Genomic DNA, 17,424 nt, shown 5'->3' with positions numbered 1-17,424 from the left:
ACATCTCAGTATTCATCTATCTTTTCAGAGTCACTTATTTAATACCTTAATTTAAGCATTTGTGGGGAAAAGACAGCATTTTACATTAGATATAACAAATACAACTCTTATTTGGGTTGCAGCTTGTAATCCCAGCGTGTTTGTGGGCCCCAATGCCCCCGGGTTGGGAACCACTGCTCTGTTCAAATGGAAAAGTTCAAGTTCAAAAGACATGTTCACGTATCTAAATATAACAGAAGCACCAAACCCCATAGTTTCTGCCTTGTAGTAATATCAGGTCATATTTGAACATAGGACAGGGCGATATATCGATGCTTAAAATATATCAATATATTTTTAAATGAAATATGGAATTAGACCATATCGTGTATATCGGGATATTTCAAATTGAGATAAGCTATTAAGTTGACAAAAAGAAAAAGATAATCTCAGGCTGATTCTTAAACTGAGCACTTTATTTTGTTTTCTCTTTATATATAAACGCTGCCTTGTTTTATTTTGTAGGCTATTATTATTTCATATTTGGGGCAGAATGATGGGGAATCTAACTGATTTCATTTTGTTGTAAAGTTGCTAATGGTAACAGATAATATAAGATTAATCTTCCCTTTGTTCCTTTTTGTTCATTTATGGATGAAACAAAAAATTGTGGAACGGCATGAACAAAATAAATGATATAAATATATATTTTATATATATTTTATATTTTATTTAAATGTACACGTGCGCCTTACTGAGCTTTGTTACACAGTGTTTAAGTTTACTCATATTTGACTTTGACTTGAGCATTTCATTTCACAGCCCTCACTTTGCGGGAAAAATATCGGGATATATATCGTATATTGACATTTAACCAAAATGTTTCGGGATTTGACTTTTGGTCCATATCGCCCTGTTTGTTCAGTACATTCATTTTGTTGTGTATTTTGCAGGTTTTAAGTATAAGACTTTGACCATTGCTCTCCCCTGCTGTGGTGTCATTGTGATGCTGGGGCTCGCTGTATTCTGCCTCCAAAAGAGTAGGTTTTTACATTTGGTTGAGAATATTTGGATTTTAGCTTCTAAAGGTGCATTATGCAACTTTTGTGATGAAAAAAAGTAGATGTTTGTGCATATTTGACCTGGTTGTAACTCAGTGGCTGTATGATGGTCAATATGGCACCTTTACTTTCCAACACAGTGGTCTCTCGGACGCTCCAGGATTAATTGTTCGGAAGGTTTTCACTTTTCACCTACAAAACAGTTGATCCTGGAGCGTTGTAGAGGCCACTTGCCACTCATGCAGCCGCTGGGTCACTACAACTTTTGCATAAGAAGTTGCATAGTGCATCTTTAAATTCAACTGAAGTAATAGATATCACCAGACACAATGTGGTTTAGCATTTTTGTCGTCTCCTCTTTCAGGATTTCGCCGATCCAGGAGCACCAAACCAGACAAAGAGGAACCAGCAAACAAAGAGGAACCGTCGAACAAAGAGGTGCGTGTTTGATGTAAAAACCTGCTGTGTTTCATGCATGGATGTTATTATCGTAATTTGCATTGAGGAAATGCAGGGTGTGTTATGCTTTTTTCAATCACATAGCACCAGTCTATATCACACTACAATGATGACCAAACCTTCTGTTGGTCTGTAAATGCAGTAAATTAGAATAACTGCCTTGTGTAAAATTGCTCTCTCAAAATGGCTGTAGTGAATGTCTTGAAATAGGCCTCTGTCTCTTTAAGAACCTCTGACCCTTTAGACACGCCCCCTCCACACGCTGTCTGTGGCATCGGTGGGGAGGGGGTTCTGCTGAGGAGCAGTGGTTGGTTACTCGGCTGGTGACGAAAGCTCGGAGGCGTCTCCAGGAGGTGGGGGCGTTCCTAGGAGGACTCAGGCAAACCTATCCCTAAAATGGCCGCCATAAGAGTTTTTACAGATTACTCAAAAATACGTGAATGTGCCAAGGCAAAGCCGATTTTGCATAACACCCCCTTTTAAAAAATGCCTACTGTATTCAATAGTAGCAGTAGTATGTGCACTAAGGTGAGACACTGTGGGTGAATAGGGAAACACTTTAAATGTAGAGATATCAGTTTGAAACTTTTGATGTAGGTTACTGGCATAAATATGATGCAAAACTGCATTGCAAGTTTTTCATCATTTTGTGTTTTTTATATGAAAAAAAGGGATTTTCTTTTCATACATTTTCTTTTCCAAAACGTATTTTTGGCGACGAAATCAGAAAAATGGTTCGAGTCAGGTTTAAATGGTTGCATTTTGTTGACATATTTGTTACAAAGACTTTTAGAGTGGATTTTGGATATCTTGTCAAAATCAATTCTTTTTGTAGTGGAAAAATCTGTAAAAAAATGGAATTTCGCCTTGTTTTTTTATAAATTCAAACCTCAACAGATCAGGTTAGGGATTAGATATTTAAAAAATCCCTCTGAAAAAAACTTCAAAATCTGTTTTAGTACAAGACTGGACAATTTTAAGTCTGTCGAGAGATTGTTGCACCAGTGTGAGAAAAAAGCATTTTGAGGAAATGACAATATCCCAAATAAATCTGTAGAGAAACATTGAATCAGTGCATGTTATTGTGACGATTGGGGTTTAAAAAAAAAAAAAAAAAAAAAAAAAGCTAGTTTTTATATTAGACCAAATTGGCCTAAAAAAAATAAATAAAGTTTTTGACTGGGGGGGGTCAAATTTATTTTTTTGGAGGGGAGGGAAAAGTGTATTTTCTGCAGTGTAGTTCTCCACAAAAGGTGGTTTCAGTTCATTATAATGGAGGTTGGCTGACACTGCACCGAATTAATCAAACACTTCTTTCTGTAATTCTGTAAAGGTCCATGAATATGATGAGATACCAGGCCGCCCCCTACCGTCTGCCCCTCAAACTGCAGTCAAGACCATTTACAGCGCCGCTACTTTCCCCAACACTGAAGACTCTGCTGGGCCTGGTCGTATTGACACTGGAACCGCTCCTACTACAACGACAACAACTACTACTACAAGTGCATACTCCAATGTGACCCGTCGCACCTCAGACAACACGGAGCTCACCCCAAAAGGCTTCACCACGGCCACTGCTGCAGACGACAAGGTAGCTTTATCAAACAGCTGTTGAAATAAAATAACACTAAAGGGAAATGTTTGGATCATTTGGATTTTATTTCTCCTCAAATGTCTTTGTTTTGACACTATGTTGTTGTTGGACACTATACAGTAGGGGGCGACATGCGCTTTTGTTTGGCCTCACTCCACCAATACCTTTAAAGAAGAAGAAAAACAGCTGTTGGTGATGCCACTTCCCTTTCCCCTGTTTAAGGACGGACGGATTGTGCAAAATACCTTTGAAGCTCCAGTTCACTAACTGCACAGATCTAACAGTCGACCCCATGAAAGGTTAAGGAATAGTTGATAGTGTTAGTGCTTAGAGGCTATAATGTGATGGTTTCGGACGCAGCCACAGACACACAGGGAGGGGGGAGACACAGGGAAACACAGTTCCTCGTACCTCCTGCACCGCACGTCTTTCTCTCCTCTGTTTTCTTTCTCGTTCCTTTGTTTATCCAAACCCATGCGCTCTCAGCTAGGTCCGAGGTCCGATGTGATATCCATCACGGCACTTTAAAGCTGTTTAGTTTCCGAGTGAAAAGCAAAGCGAAACCATGCAGTGTTAAACAATTGAGCTAGTTTCAGAGAAAGAGAGCCCCACGCGGTCAGAGACAGAGCAGCACTGCATCTTTATTTTCATCACAACCCGCGGCTCCTTGTAGTGGCTCTTTGTCCCACTGTTGTAAAGAGCCCGTCTGAATCTGTCCTCTTTATATTCGCTTACTGTATACTGCAGCTGCTACTTTATTAAGAAACAAAACAAAGCGCATGAGCTGAAACATGTGCTTTTGCCGCTCGCTCGTATCATTCAGAAACTACGGCACTAAAGGGCTGACGAGAAAATCCTTCGACCCTCGTTCATAAAAATAGAGTGTCTGTCAAAGTAGGTGAATTTCTACTTTCTTTGCTGTTTTTTTTAATGAATTGATAAGAGAAAAGAACCGTATGAATAAGAGAAATGATCAATGGTATTAACATCGATAAAATCTACTGAGCATTAAAACTACTGCAGCTCTTTGAGATCTTGTTTGGGCTGAAATGGCTCTTTTGATGTTGTGGGTTGCAGACCCCTGCCCTAACAGCAGACTGACATGATTGCACTGAATTAATCAAACACTTCTTTCTGTAATTCTGTAAAGGGCCATGAATGTGATGAGATACCAGAGCACCCCCTACCGTCTGCCCCTCAAACTGCAGTCCAGATCATTTACAGCTCCGTTACTTTCACGAATACTGAAGACTCTGCTGGGCCTGGTCGTATTGACACTGGAACCGCTCCTACTACAACGACAACAACTACTACTACAAGTGCATACTCCAATGTGATCCGTCGCACCTCAGACAACACAGAGCTCACCCCAAAAGGCCTCACCACGGCCACCGCTGCAGACGACAAGCCCACAGCGTCGTCTCAGCTGTAAAGGAGCACATTAAGCTGCTTCTAACAATTATTTTAGCACAACATAAAGTGCATTATCTTTAAACTCTTCAGTCAGATCACATTTTGTTAATGTTCTTGTTAAGGCTGACTTTTTCATTTTAGTTGTTCCAAAAAAGTCCGAGTTGTTGTTTGTTTCTTCTCTTCTTCAGGCCTTGAGAGCAGTGGTTCCCAAAGCGGGGTCCAGGTCAGCGTGGGGAGGCATTGCAGGAAGGGTCCCTATGTTGTGTACATTAGTGGTTCCCAAACTTTGTGGGCCAGATCTTGTGGTGGCGCAGGCTGTTGGCGAATTATTTTCCGAGTGGCGGCGCTATATGTGCCATTCGCCTCCGCCACCTGTGAGGGGGCGTCACAAGAGGAGGCGACTGCACTGATGGAAACACGGCTGACATTCACTTCCTCGTTTACATTGCGCTGTCTTGTGTTCTTTCTTAAGCCTTAGGCTCTCACAGGTCAAACTAATAACTCTGTTTACCCCATCGTGAGCTAAACGATGTTCAAAATGTGTGTGTCTCCACCCACTTAAATGCGCTAAGTCTGGAGTGGCAAGATCACAAAGTGCTCCTACTGAGCGCAAAATGTCACACTATCGTCTGCATTTTGATGCACAAGATCGGGCCCCATATCTTGTGTACCCTGTGGACCTTCTATTTGTACTCCATGTACCCCCTTCCTCAAAGGTGTTGATGATTATTTATAAAATAGACGAGAAAATGAAGCTGTAATTCAACCTGAAAAGACTCACAGAAACAGAGTGGCGTTAGGAGAGTTTTATTGGACATGAATCATGATTGGGGCTCAGATATGAAGGACACGGTAAGGATGAATGACTGACTGAGACTTTCCCCCAGAGTCTAGACACAGGTGGTAGTAAAGGATGAGACGAGCAGAGTCAGGGAGAGGTCAGATGGAGCAGGGGCGGAGGAAGGTCGCAGCACAGCTGGGAAACGACCAAGCAATGGAGCTTAAGAAGGGGATCCTGGGCAATGAACGGCTGAAGCGGTGATTGGCTGTTGTGAAGGTGCGGCTTGAGATTTGGCTGGGATCGGTTGATTGGATGATCGGATGATCGGATGATCGGATGATCGGATGATTGGTGAGGAGCTGCCGGCAATGGTGATGAATGAGTGCTGCAGGTAGGTCCTCCAGGTTGACTTTGCGCAGACGCTTCATTAGTCTCTCTCATAGAAAAAGGTTAAATCATCGACTGGACTGGGTTTGGTAAAGTTGACGACATTTCGCTTCTAGTCACAGCCTTTTCTTTCAAAATTATTCAAATAGCTTTCACCCGTACCCCTGATTGGGAAACACTTGTGGCATAATAAGCATAACATGAGTTTGACATTAACTTTGTACGTTTGTTATTGAGAATCACTACTTTCAGTCTTGTTGTATTGACACTTCCGGTAGAGCGCGAAGCCCGTTCATTTAAACGGAGAACGAGGGAAAATGTTCGCCGCTAAAATCTGATGTTTAGTAGATTTATTTGTGTAAAATGTCCAATGTTCATTTGCACCAACTTGTCAACTCTGCACCGTTTCTCTGCGCGGCCTGAAAACGGCTTTGCTTTCGTGTAGAAACTGATTTTATCTTGACTCCTCTGGTCCTATGTTAACTGATAGGAGAAAAGGGGCGGGTACAATTCATGGCGACGCCCACGTGAACTTCCGGAATAAGATGAATAGATCTTCCAGGGTGAAGTCTTGCCAAAGAAATTGCTCGTTGAGTTGCTAAAATGTTCACACTGAAACCAGATTTTGAGTGTCTGAGAGTTATGTAAATATGTCTTGTAGGATTTGTCAAAGTAAAGTTCCATTTTATTGGATTTTATTATTATATTATATTATTTACTCTAGTTTGTGACATTTAACACATGTTTAATGATGCTTTATGAGATCTGGTGGTGGGACTTGATATATTTGTACTGTCTTAATATTTATTAATGTACACTGGGGGTATTTGGTATGTGTGATAAGGCACCGTTCATTTGAGTAATTTAGCATGAGTTTTATGTATGTTGTGCTGTCATGTGTGCTGTGTTTTGTACTCATGTATGTTCTGTGTTGGTGGTTTGTTTTTACCCCATGGGACTGTGGATGGAAATGAGCTCTGAGCTAAATCCAGCATATTATTATCCTGTTTGTCTGTTCATTAATATGCATTGTCCTATTCAAATGAATGAAGTGAAATAAAAGTAAATAAATAAGTAGCTTCATGACATTTTCCAGTGCTGTACATCTTACCACATATGTCTGTATTTTTGCAGAATCCTGCATTTGTTACATTAATATTTAATAAAAGTCTTTTCAATGTTGATTTTTATGTTTCTATTTGACAGGAAAAAGCGGTCTTGAGGTCTAGTTTGTAGATAAGGCATTATCTACTATGTATTAGTTTTAGAAGAACACTAACACTAAGAGGGTCGCCTCCCGCGGGAGGTGTTCCAGGCATGTCCTAGTGGGACAAGGCCTCGTGGAAGACCCAGGACACGCTGGTGGGACTATGTCTCCGAGCTGGCCTGGTGTCGCCTCGGGGGGTCCCCCCAGAACAGCTGGAGGAGGTGTGTGTGGATCGGGAAGTTTGGGCATCTCTGCTGAGATTGCTGCCCCCGCGACCCGGCCCCGGATAAAGCGGAAGAAAATGGATGGATGGATGGATGGATGGATGGGGTTCAATGAAGAGTTTTAAATTGACTCAATGAACCTTTGAACATTCAAGTCACGAACATTTTTTTGTTGAACCAATTTAAAATGTTCACAGTTACAGATGAAACATTTATAGTTGGACTAATGAATATATATCATTATGAACAACTAGTAAAATGCAGATGTAGATGATTTCTATACATTTTTCAGATTAAGCCAATGTTTTATTTTTCTCAGTGCAATACACACTAATAGAATCATGAAGAAGAAGCTAACAGGCTAACGGGCAAAGCTAACTGCGGGCTAGCACCACTTAAACAGTATGTACAGCCAAGTTTGAGTGAAAAAAATATTTCCATTGTGTAAATAGATGTACAATATCCCTCTCTCCCTTTGTCTTTTCTGTCTACGTTGTATTTACTCTCACGGACAATTAGTGAGTGAACCAGTTACTTTGTACTGGTTTAAAAGCTTTTGTGTAGAAATGTGCCAAAAACAACTCAGAGGCAGGCAGATAATCTTTGACCTTGCTTAGAGTTGATTTGACAACATGATTCTCTACGTTTTAATGTCAAATTTAAATGAATTGGGATTCCTTGCAAAAGGAGGAGGCCTGAGGGCCAATGGCAAAGTCACACAATGTTCCAACAATAGAGCTATTGATTATGGAGCTGAATGTATTGACATAATATGTCAATAAATTTATATATTATATAAAATAGGCTATTTCTTCTGGTGCTAAATTCTTATTAGTTGTGGATACAGTCCTCACATATTACTGTGAAATGCAAATGTTTATTATGTTGAATGTGGGGGAGGCGCTCATAAGCTTCTTGAGTCGGCCTATCTGTGACTGTTTAATGTGTATTTTGTTAATTAGGAAAAAGTAAGCTGCTCATACAAACTAAACAACACTCGCAAATATTTTTATTGGTGTCAAAGAATTCCAGGACAATACAGACATTTTCATCTTGTGAGTAAATAATCATGTGATGCTGCTTTAATCACATGCTGCAAGTTGTATGAACTGGGGCTGCACGTTAGCGCAACAAAATGTCCGAATGTGCTGCACAAAACGTGCAGTTCAGACAGTCGCCGCTCGAACTGGACCAACCGGGAAATTCCATTGTCACAGTCGCTCAATAATAGAATCGTACAAACAATTAACAGCAATACCGCTAATAAAGGATAAAGTGAACTTAAAATAAAGCAACATGTACACATTTACAAGTAAACAAACTTTAAAATATGAACTGAGGAGCGGATGAGAGCCGTCCCCAAAGATCGTTTGCAGATTTCATCGTCTGCTCAAAGCACAGGGGGCGGAGCTCTGACAGGGCAACCAATCATTTTAGAGCAGACGTTGAAAGTGTTCATGACGATTACAGTCCTGGATGTTCACGGAGAAGAACCAGCAAACAAAGAAAAAGGTTTTGATGCAGTAAACTCTCAATGAAAGAGTAACATGTTGTTAGGATTATAATACAAACACTAAATGATTTCAGCTTTCTTAGAAGAATTTTACCCAATGACTGAAATTGAAATTCAAGCATTTGAGCCTTTGAGTCCGGCTGACTCAATATTGACACAACTTGTACTATGTTTTGAGTTATTGCAATATGACTCTGCTGTTGTATAATTACGTTTAAGCTCTGTGAAGCGCTTTGTGACTCTGTGTCTGTGAAAGGCGCGATACAAATAAAGTTTAAACTTACTTACTTTACGACAGATATTTTCATCATTGGTAATTACTTCATGAATGTACAAACCAACATGTGCCTTTGCTCCTAAGACATGACTGTAACTTCACCGGGAGTGGGTGCGTCTCCAGCTCGTCTCCATGGGGATGTGACTAAAGTCAGCAGGATTTGAGATTTAAATAGGTTATGTTTTCAACCAAATCCATTCTTTTATTACCCACTACAATAACAGCATTTTCTGTGTCAAGCTGGTCATCAGGAGCGTGTTGTGAACTGATGGCAACAGTACAAAATGTTACACAGTGTCCCTTTAACAGAGAGAGAAAAAAATAATGCGTCCGTCTTACTAACAATTTTGTGCATTGGTCGTGGCTCAACAACATCTCCTGTCTGCTTGAGATTTACAAAACCCGCTAACCTTGTAGTTTACACACTACAAACATGTTCCGAAGTGCACCAGAATCTTGTTTTTTTTTTTTAAGTGCAGCCGATATAGCCTAGTGGTTAAGCTGCTGCACGTCTGGTATAACACGGTTCTGTCCTCAGCGTGGGGGGTTCGAGTTCTGGCTCCAGTTTGCTGAGTGTGTCTCTGCAGCCAAATCCTTAACCTCTTAACTCCCGCCTGGACCCAGAGGATCTTTTTCCTCACGTCATCACATTTTTTTCCCAGCGTTGTTTTGTTGGGTATTTAACTCATTTTTGTAGCTTTTTTTTGTCACATTTTCAAGGTCAAGGTCAAGGTCAAGTTTATTTCTATAGTACATTTACAACAACCACGGCTGCCCAAAGTGCTTCCCAACACAAACAAATGATAAAAACTAGGAATACAAATACAAACAAGGCATAATAAACTTTGCGTCAATTAAACAAAAAATACAATGGAGAAACAGTGTAACATATTAAAAGGCCTGTGTAAAGAGGTGAGTTTTAAGGGAGGACTTAAAAATGCTTAGAGTCGGGGCCAAACGGATGTTGAGGGGCAGACCGTCCCACAGTCGGGGGGCAGCAGCGGAAAAAGCTCTGTCTCCTCTGGTTTTCATGTGCGTTTTGGGCACATCCAGAAGGAGCAGGTCAGCTGAGCGAAGTGCTCTGGACGGGGCATGGACAGATCGTAGCTCGGACAGATACAAAGCTGCCGAGCCATTTAAACATTTAAAAACAATTAAAAGAATCTTAAAATTGATTCTGAGACAGACAGGAAGCCAGTGCAGACGGGCGAGCACAGGTGTGATGTGCTCACGTCGCCTGGTGCCGGTCAGCAAGCGGGCCGCTGCGTTTTGGACCATTTGTCACATTTTTGTCATTTTTTGTCAAATTTTTGTCATTTTTTTGGCAATTTTTTATCACAATTTTGTCACATTTTTGTCATTTTTTCGTACATTTTTCGTCACTTTTTTGTCAATGTTTTCTCACTTTTTTGTCACATTTCCATCATTGTTTTTGTCTCAATTTTGTTGCTATTTTCACAGCTTTTTTTCAGAAGCTTTTGCACTGGGGCAAAGCCAAACTGGAGAAAATGTGCTCGATTCAGGTGGGAGTTAAGGGGTTAAATAAGTAAATATTTGTGAATATATTGTTATCTTTCCTTCTATTACATGAACCTATTCAATGCAAAAAATATAGCACTCTGCTTTCCCCCAAACTCTGCCCATTGCTTTACTTCTTTGTGCCCACATTGACGTACACGGCGTCCCCGGATGGCGCTGTGTGGACGGTGCCGGCGTCTTCTCTCTTATTGAACAAAGTGCCGTATTCACAACGATCTGGCGTCTGCAATGCCTCATAGACGCGCTCCTCCTATTGACAAAACCATCAGACTTTAACTTTTTGATTAGTATTTACCCAAATCTAAAAGCTTCTTGAACAAAGCGTCAAAACAGCAACAATGTATGAAAAAAAAGCCACAAAAAAGCAAGTTTTAAAAAAAGTTATGAGAAAATGTAGGAACAACGTGAGGAAAAAGATCGATTTAGATGAGTTTTGTAGGGCTTAGCTTTCAAATGAGGCGTTGCACCTCATGGATTTGGGTAAAGCTGCACTGGAGAAAATGCATTTGGTTCAGGCGGGTGAACCGAGCACAGTTTCTCCAGTTTCCCAAATCTAAATGTTTCTTGAACAAAGTGCCAAAACAGCAAAGAAAACTAGGATGAAAAGACAACAACAAAAGCAACAAAAGCAACAAAAATGTGCCAGAAAAGAAACAATAACACAATAGAAATGCGACAATGACACAACTACAAAGTGACAGAAACAAAAAAGGACGAAAACATGAAAAAAATGCTTAAAAGATGTGACAAAAGCGTGTCAGTTTAGTAGGTCTTAGCTTTCAACTGAGCCGTCACTCTGGCCTATTGGCTGTAAGAAACTTTTAGATTTGGGTAAAGCCGAACTGGAGAAAATGCACTCGGTTATTATTTGGACAAAACAAGCACAAACCTGTCTGTTGTTCTGTCGTGGAGCTTCATTTCTTCTTTTCCCTGAAGGAAATTCACAACAAGAAAGCTGTCGTTAGCTTCCGCCATTTTGTATTTGACTTTTTTTGTGCCAAAAAACGTTTTATGTGCTTTTGAGTGGTCAGCATGGCGCCTTTACTTTCGGTGATCTCTTGGACGCTGGAATCGCCCATATGTGGTCATGTTTGAAAACAGTTAAGGGGTTAAACAATTTGGAGAAAAATCTAAACTTTCTCTAATTATTAAAAAACTACTTCAACAAACGCTGAATTATGAATATAGTTTTCTACTGAATGAAGATACAAAGACATGGAGAGGAGCAAAGTGGTTCAACAGCCCATAATTACATAAACAACGGAGATGCTTCACGCTCTGAGGTGCCGAGACCAGGCAAAAAGAGGCAAAAGTGGGCGTGGCGGAAAAAGGTGAATAGTCAAGATAGAAAAAAGAACTTATCTCTCCTATCATCATTTACTCATAAAAATAGATTTAAAGGAATAGGCCACCGTTTTTACATACTAAGATATGTTCTTACCTCACTTTAGCCAAGTTAATATATCCCCGTCTGGTCTTTGTCCGTGCGCTCTGCCAGGCAAACGGAGCACATACGCAGCCTCTCCCACATGTCACATAGCTCCAAAAAAGCTCACGATAGAAGCTACCAAGCTCTTCCACGTGTTCCCTATTTAAATAAAGTTACGTGAAGTGTTTTCATGCGAAGTATATTTACCCAGAAATGTAGCATGTCGATTTTATAAGCAAATAAAAAGGGGGACTATATTGTGAGGCGTAATGATACAAGGAGCACAGCGTCCGCGTAGTAACTCCTAAAGACTTCCCCCGCTCACTTCCGTCAATAACCTTTAGGAGTTACTGCGCGGACGTTTTTTTCCTCGTATCATTACGCCTCACAATATAGTCCCCCTTTTTATTTGCTTATAAAATCGACATGCTACATTTCTGTGTAAATATACTTTGCATGAAAACACTTCACGTAACTTTATTTAAATAGGGAACACGTGGAAGAGCTTGGTAGCTTCTATCGTGAGCTTTTTTGGAGCTATATGACATGTGGGAGAGGCTGCGTATGTGCTCCGTTTGCCTGACAGAGCGCACGGACAAAGACCAGACGGGGATATATTAACTCGGCTAAAGTGAGGTAAGAACATATCTCAGTATGTAAAAACGGTGGCCTATTCCTTTAACAAGAACATTTGTGCTTGTCGTCTGCAGCGGTGGCCGTGGTGAGGCCTTTTGGGGTGAGCTCCGTGTTGTCTGAGGTGCGACGGGTCACAGTGGAGTATGCACTTGTAGTAGTAGTTGTTGTTGCTGTAGTAGGAGCGGTTCCAGTGTCAATACGACCAGGCCCAGCAGAGTCTTCAGTGTTGGGGAAAGCAACGGCGCTGTGAAGGGTCTGGACTGCAGTTTGAGGGGTAGACGGTAGGGGGCGCCCTGGTATCTCATCACATTCATGGCCCTTTACAGAATTACAGAAAACAGAAGTGTTGGATTAATTCAGTGCAATCTTGTCAGTCTGCTGTTAGGGCAGGGGTCTGAACCCACAACATCAAAAGAGCCATTTCAGCCCAAACAAAAATCTCAAAGAGCTGCAGTAGTAGTGCGGCAAGATGCTTCCGAATTGGTAAGTCAGTTAGGAAGTAATTAGGAAAAGGAGTCTTGATGCTAACTATCATGGTCACTTTAGCATAGGGACCTGTGATGCTAACTAACCGGTGATTAGGAGCTATGTGCCATCCCATAAGCCACTGTGCCAAACCCCCCCACCCCCCTCGCCCCCACCCTCGAGTGATTCATGCGCAACCACTGCTGATTGACAGGAGCACATTTAATAATCAAAAATAATAATAATAAAAAAAATAAGATTCTGCACAAGCCAAACTTTATAAAAGTGACAACAAAGACATTTAAGGAGAAAAAAATATCCAAATGATCCATCACATTTCCTTTTAGTGTTATTTTATTTCAACAGCTGTTTCATAAAGCTACAGCAGCAAATGATCCATGTGGCTTAGTTTCTACTGAATGAAAACAAAAGCATTTAATCCGTTTACTGAGTTTCCTCTTTAACACTGACATGTGACTGAGCTGTGGGGACGTGTATTTTGTCACTTTTATAAAGTTTGGCTTGTGCTTATTATTATTATTTTTAATTATTAAATGTGCTCCTGTCAATCAGCAGTGGTTGCGCATGAATCACTCGAGGGCGGGGGCGAGGGGGGTGGGGGGGTTTGGCGCAGTGGCTTATGCGATGGCACATAGCTCCTAATCACTGGTTAGTTAGCACCAGAGGTCCCTATGCTAAAGTGGCCATTAGTTAGCATCTAGGCTCCTTTTCCTAACTCCTTCCTAACTGACAGACCAATTCGGAAGCATCTTGCCATGGCGGACGCTGACGCACATCCGGTTTGGCGCAAGAGCTCTTACCAATCTGATGGTTTCGGAAGGAGCCTAACAGTCGACCCCGTGAAAGGTTAAGGAGTTAGTTGCCAGTGTTAGTGCTTAGAGGCTACAATTTGATGGTTTCAGACTCAGCCTGTGTCTCCCCGCCTCCCTTTGTGTGTCTGTAGGTGTGTTTAAGATGCCGTTGTGTCTCTCCTGGATGATCGGCGAGAGTAGCCGACGCAACGGGGGCGGAGAAAAAAGTCTGAAGCCCGTCCGACCGCTCCACATGCAGAGCACAACGAAAGCCTCAGATCACGCAGCGTCTCGTTCAGATATCGCGTTCATTTAAAGTTTATCCTAAATAAAAGTCATTCACCTCCTGCTCTGTTTCCTTTACTCCAGAGACATCATTCTTCATCAGAGAAAACTTTCCCATTCGTTTGTTTGTTCAAGTTTGTGAGATAAAATACGTCCTTTTGAATCACGAGTTGTTCTGTAAGTACAACAAACATGAGCTCTATTTTAGGGGCGATGCATAACTTTAATAGTTTCAGTCATAGTTTATTTGTTCAGATCTAAAGAGGAGAGGGGAGGGGGCGAGGAGCACGTTTTTGATCACAGCAGACTCGTATCCAATCACCTGAGCGTGAGGACAGGTGGGCGTTTTCCCATCATGCACGGGGCCGTGGAGCCGCTGCAGTTGCCTCTGGAGAGATGCAGCGGCTGATCAAGTCGGCTGCTCTCGTTGGGGTCTCACGATCTTTCCGTGCCCCACGTGCCCGTGACGTCAGAGACTCTGGAGCAAGTCGGACAGAAATCTAACCGGCACCGAGCGTCTGCAGTCGGCGTCAAAACTGCGTCCGTCTGGCTCATCTCAAACACACCTTGTGTTACAACCTACCTGGGCGTGGCTACTCCAGGCCACAGAGCAATACACCTGCCAGCAATCACCAATGACCTGCACTGCCAGTTTCCTCACCATTCCTCGCTAGTTTGTTTGTACTGCCACAGTCTAGCAGCTTTTGGCTCTTTTAGATTTTTTGCTAAGCCTATGTTTTTTGTCTCCAGCTCCTGCCTGCCAACCAACCTACAAACACTCACCTGCCTGCTTACCTTCTTACAACTGGTCATCTCTTTCACAAATCAAAACTTACCTGTTCAATAAATACTTGTAATGACTTAGACTATCTGCTGTGCTTTGCTTTTTAGTCCAATAGAAAACAAATGAATCCCCAAATCCCAAATAAATCTAAAAATGGCTGTGTGTGACAACATCTATACATCAGTAGCAATTAAAGACTTCAAATTTTCCAGAACCATTAATCCGATTTTCATACAAAATCTTGCAATGCATATTCCCATATATTAATGCCAGTAATCCAGTGTTTTTCAACCACTGTGCCGTGGCACACTAGTGTGTCGTGAGATATTGTCTGGTGTGCCGTGGGAAATTATCCAATTTCACCTAATTGGTATAAAAATATATTTTTTGAAGACAAATTAATTATCTTCAAATAATGTGCTGTTATTGAGTCTCTGAGCGGTCTAGTGATCGACAGAGTAACCATGTTATATGTTATGGCCGCAGGAAGCTCATTTCTTTGAGACAAGAGAATTAGTGATGCATGGAAGCGACAGGTGTGACAGAGTCATTGTGGCTGACAAGACTATACGGTGTTCCTATTCAAAACATTTTGATGAGACTTTATATTGTGAATACAGGCTATACAGAGTAATTTTTTTTTTTTACATTTTCTGCTGGTGGTGTGCCTCGTGATTTTTTCAATGGAAAAAATGTGCCTTGGCTCAAAAAAGGTTGAAAAACACTGCAGTAATCTATATCAAAAGTTTCAGACTGATATCTCACCGGCAGTGTCTCGCCTTAGTGCACATACAGCTACTATTGAAAATGGTATAGGAATTTTTTTTAGGCTTCTCAGGAATTTCCCCAATGTAAATTACGATAATAACATCCTGAAACATGGCAGATATTTACATCAAACACCCACCTCTCTGTTCGCTGGTTCATCTTGGTCTGGTTTTGTGCTCTTGGATCGGGGAAATCCTGAAAGAGAAGTCGCCGTCAATTTACAAAAATGCAAAACCACAAATTTAAAGGTGCACAATGCAACTTTCTATGCAAAAAAACAAAACAAAAAAAAGGTTGCTATTTGACCTTGTAGTGACCTCGCGGCTGTATGAGTGGTTAGCATGGCGTCTTTACTTTCCATCAGAGGGCTGCCCCTTAGTGCCTCTCTGAGCTCCTCAAACCCCACTCTTCTTCTCAGTCTCATAGGTCGACCGACAGTGTCTCAAAGACAAATCGGAAGCTCAGAGGGGACCGGGATTTTGCAGTGGCAGCACCAAAGTTGTGGAATGCGTTGCCTTTATTTATAAGACAGGCCCCTTCTGTACCAGTGTTTTAAGTTTTAAGATACCAAACATCTTAGGTGGTGCTTGGTGCACCACCTAAGATGTTGACATTTTTATATTTGCGCATTTTGTTGTTGTTGTAATTTTAACTGTTTTATACATTTTAAAGAGAGATAGATGCAAGTTAGTCATTATATGCTCACTACTGCCACCTCAGGGCTTACGCGTAACTGCAGTTTCTATATTAAGCTCGTGCATGACGGCACTTCAGACCCGATTTAACAACTTTTTGAGTGACAGAGTAGAATTTTAGAGGCAGTTGTGGTGAACAGGTCTGGGCCATAGACTGTATATATAAATGGACGTCTTCTGCTCACTCCTCCCCGTTTACCATAATGACCAAGCTCGAGGGGGAAATCATGGCGGATTTACAGACTCCTCCTCCCCAGCTCTGATGAAGCATGTTCCTAAAAAGGACATAAGGGCGGGATCTTCACCGTAGACTCGGCCCTTGCGTGACGTGTAGCTCGCGCAGCTCCAATGCTAACAGTCCGACCCTCATTAAGTACGAGATTTCAAAAATTCTTCTTACGAAAACCAGCCTGGTTTCTTTAATTGTAGCTAACCCTCGAGATAGTTCCAAAAAATTGGGACCAGGCTTTAAAGTTGTTTTTAACGTGTCTAAAGTCCAATGCTTTTCAATGGGGGACCAGCGGCGATATGGAGGAACTACAGCAATGGCGGCCTCTAGTGTTGTGGGCATAAAGCAGAGCAGCCAGCGGCCATTGGTCTGGGCTCACTCTACACATTAGGACATGGCTGGAACATGAAGGGGGATGAAAATACTTAGTCGTATAGTCCCTTTTAAGTTTTTTTTGTATCTTGTTGCACTTTGGTCGAGTTTTTTAAAGTGCGTTATAAATAAAGTTACATTTGCAGAGTGACCTCTACAACGGTCCAGGATGAAAACCTTCCAAACAATTGATCCTGGAGCGTCCTAGAGGCCACTGTGATGGACAGTAAATGCCTCATGCTTTTTTTTTCCTCCAAAAAAGTTGCATAATGCACCTTTAAAAGCTAAAATCCAAATGCTCTCTACAAATTGTAAAAACCTACTCTTTTGGAGGCAGAATACAGCGAGCCCCAGTATCACGATGACACCACAGCAAGGAATAGCAATGGCCAAAGTCTTATACTGAAAACCTGCAAAAATAGACAACAAAATGAATGTACTGTTCAAATATGACCTGATATTACTACAAGGCAGAAACTATGGGGTTTGGTGCCTCTGTTATATTTAGAGATGTG

The 17,424-nt window shown here is 41.5% G+C and overlaps 1 long non-coding RNA gene across 1 annotated transcript; it reads left to right on the top strand.

Annotated features, from left to right (window-relative positions):
* Positions 1-943: 943 nt before the first annotated feature.
* On the top strand, positions 944-2,978 carry LOC306979978. The gene is made up of 3 exons (XR_013793981.1): positions 944-1,019; positions 1,405-1,478; positions 2,833-2,978. It is a non-coding gene; the product is annotated as an uncharacterized lncRNA (long non-coding RNA).
* The last annotated feature ends 14,446 nt before the right edge of the window (positions 2,979-17,424 follow it).

Source organism: Gobius niger, assembly GCF_951799975.1.
Source record: "Gobius niger genome assembly, chromosome: 20".
Taxonomy (NCBI): Eukaryota; Metazoa; Chordata; class Actinopteri; order Gobiiformes; family Gobiidae; genus Gobius; species Gobius niger.
Note: the sequence above shows the minus strand (reverse complement) of the source record. Positions and strands in the feature narration are given on the sequence as shown.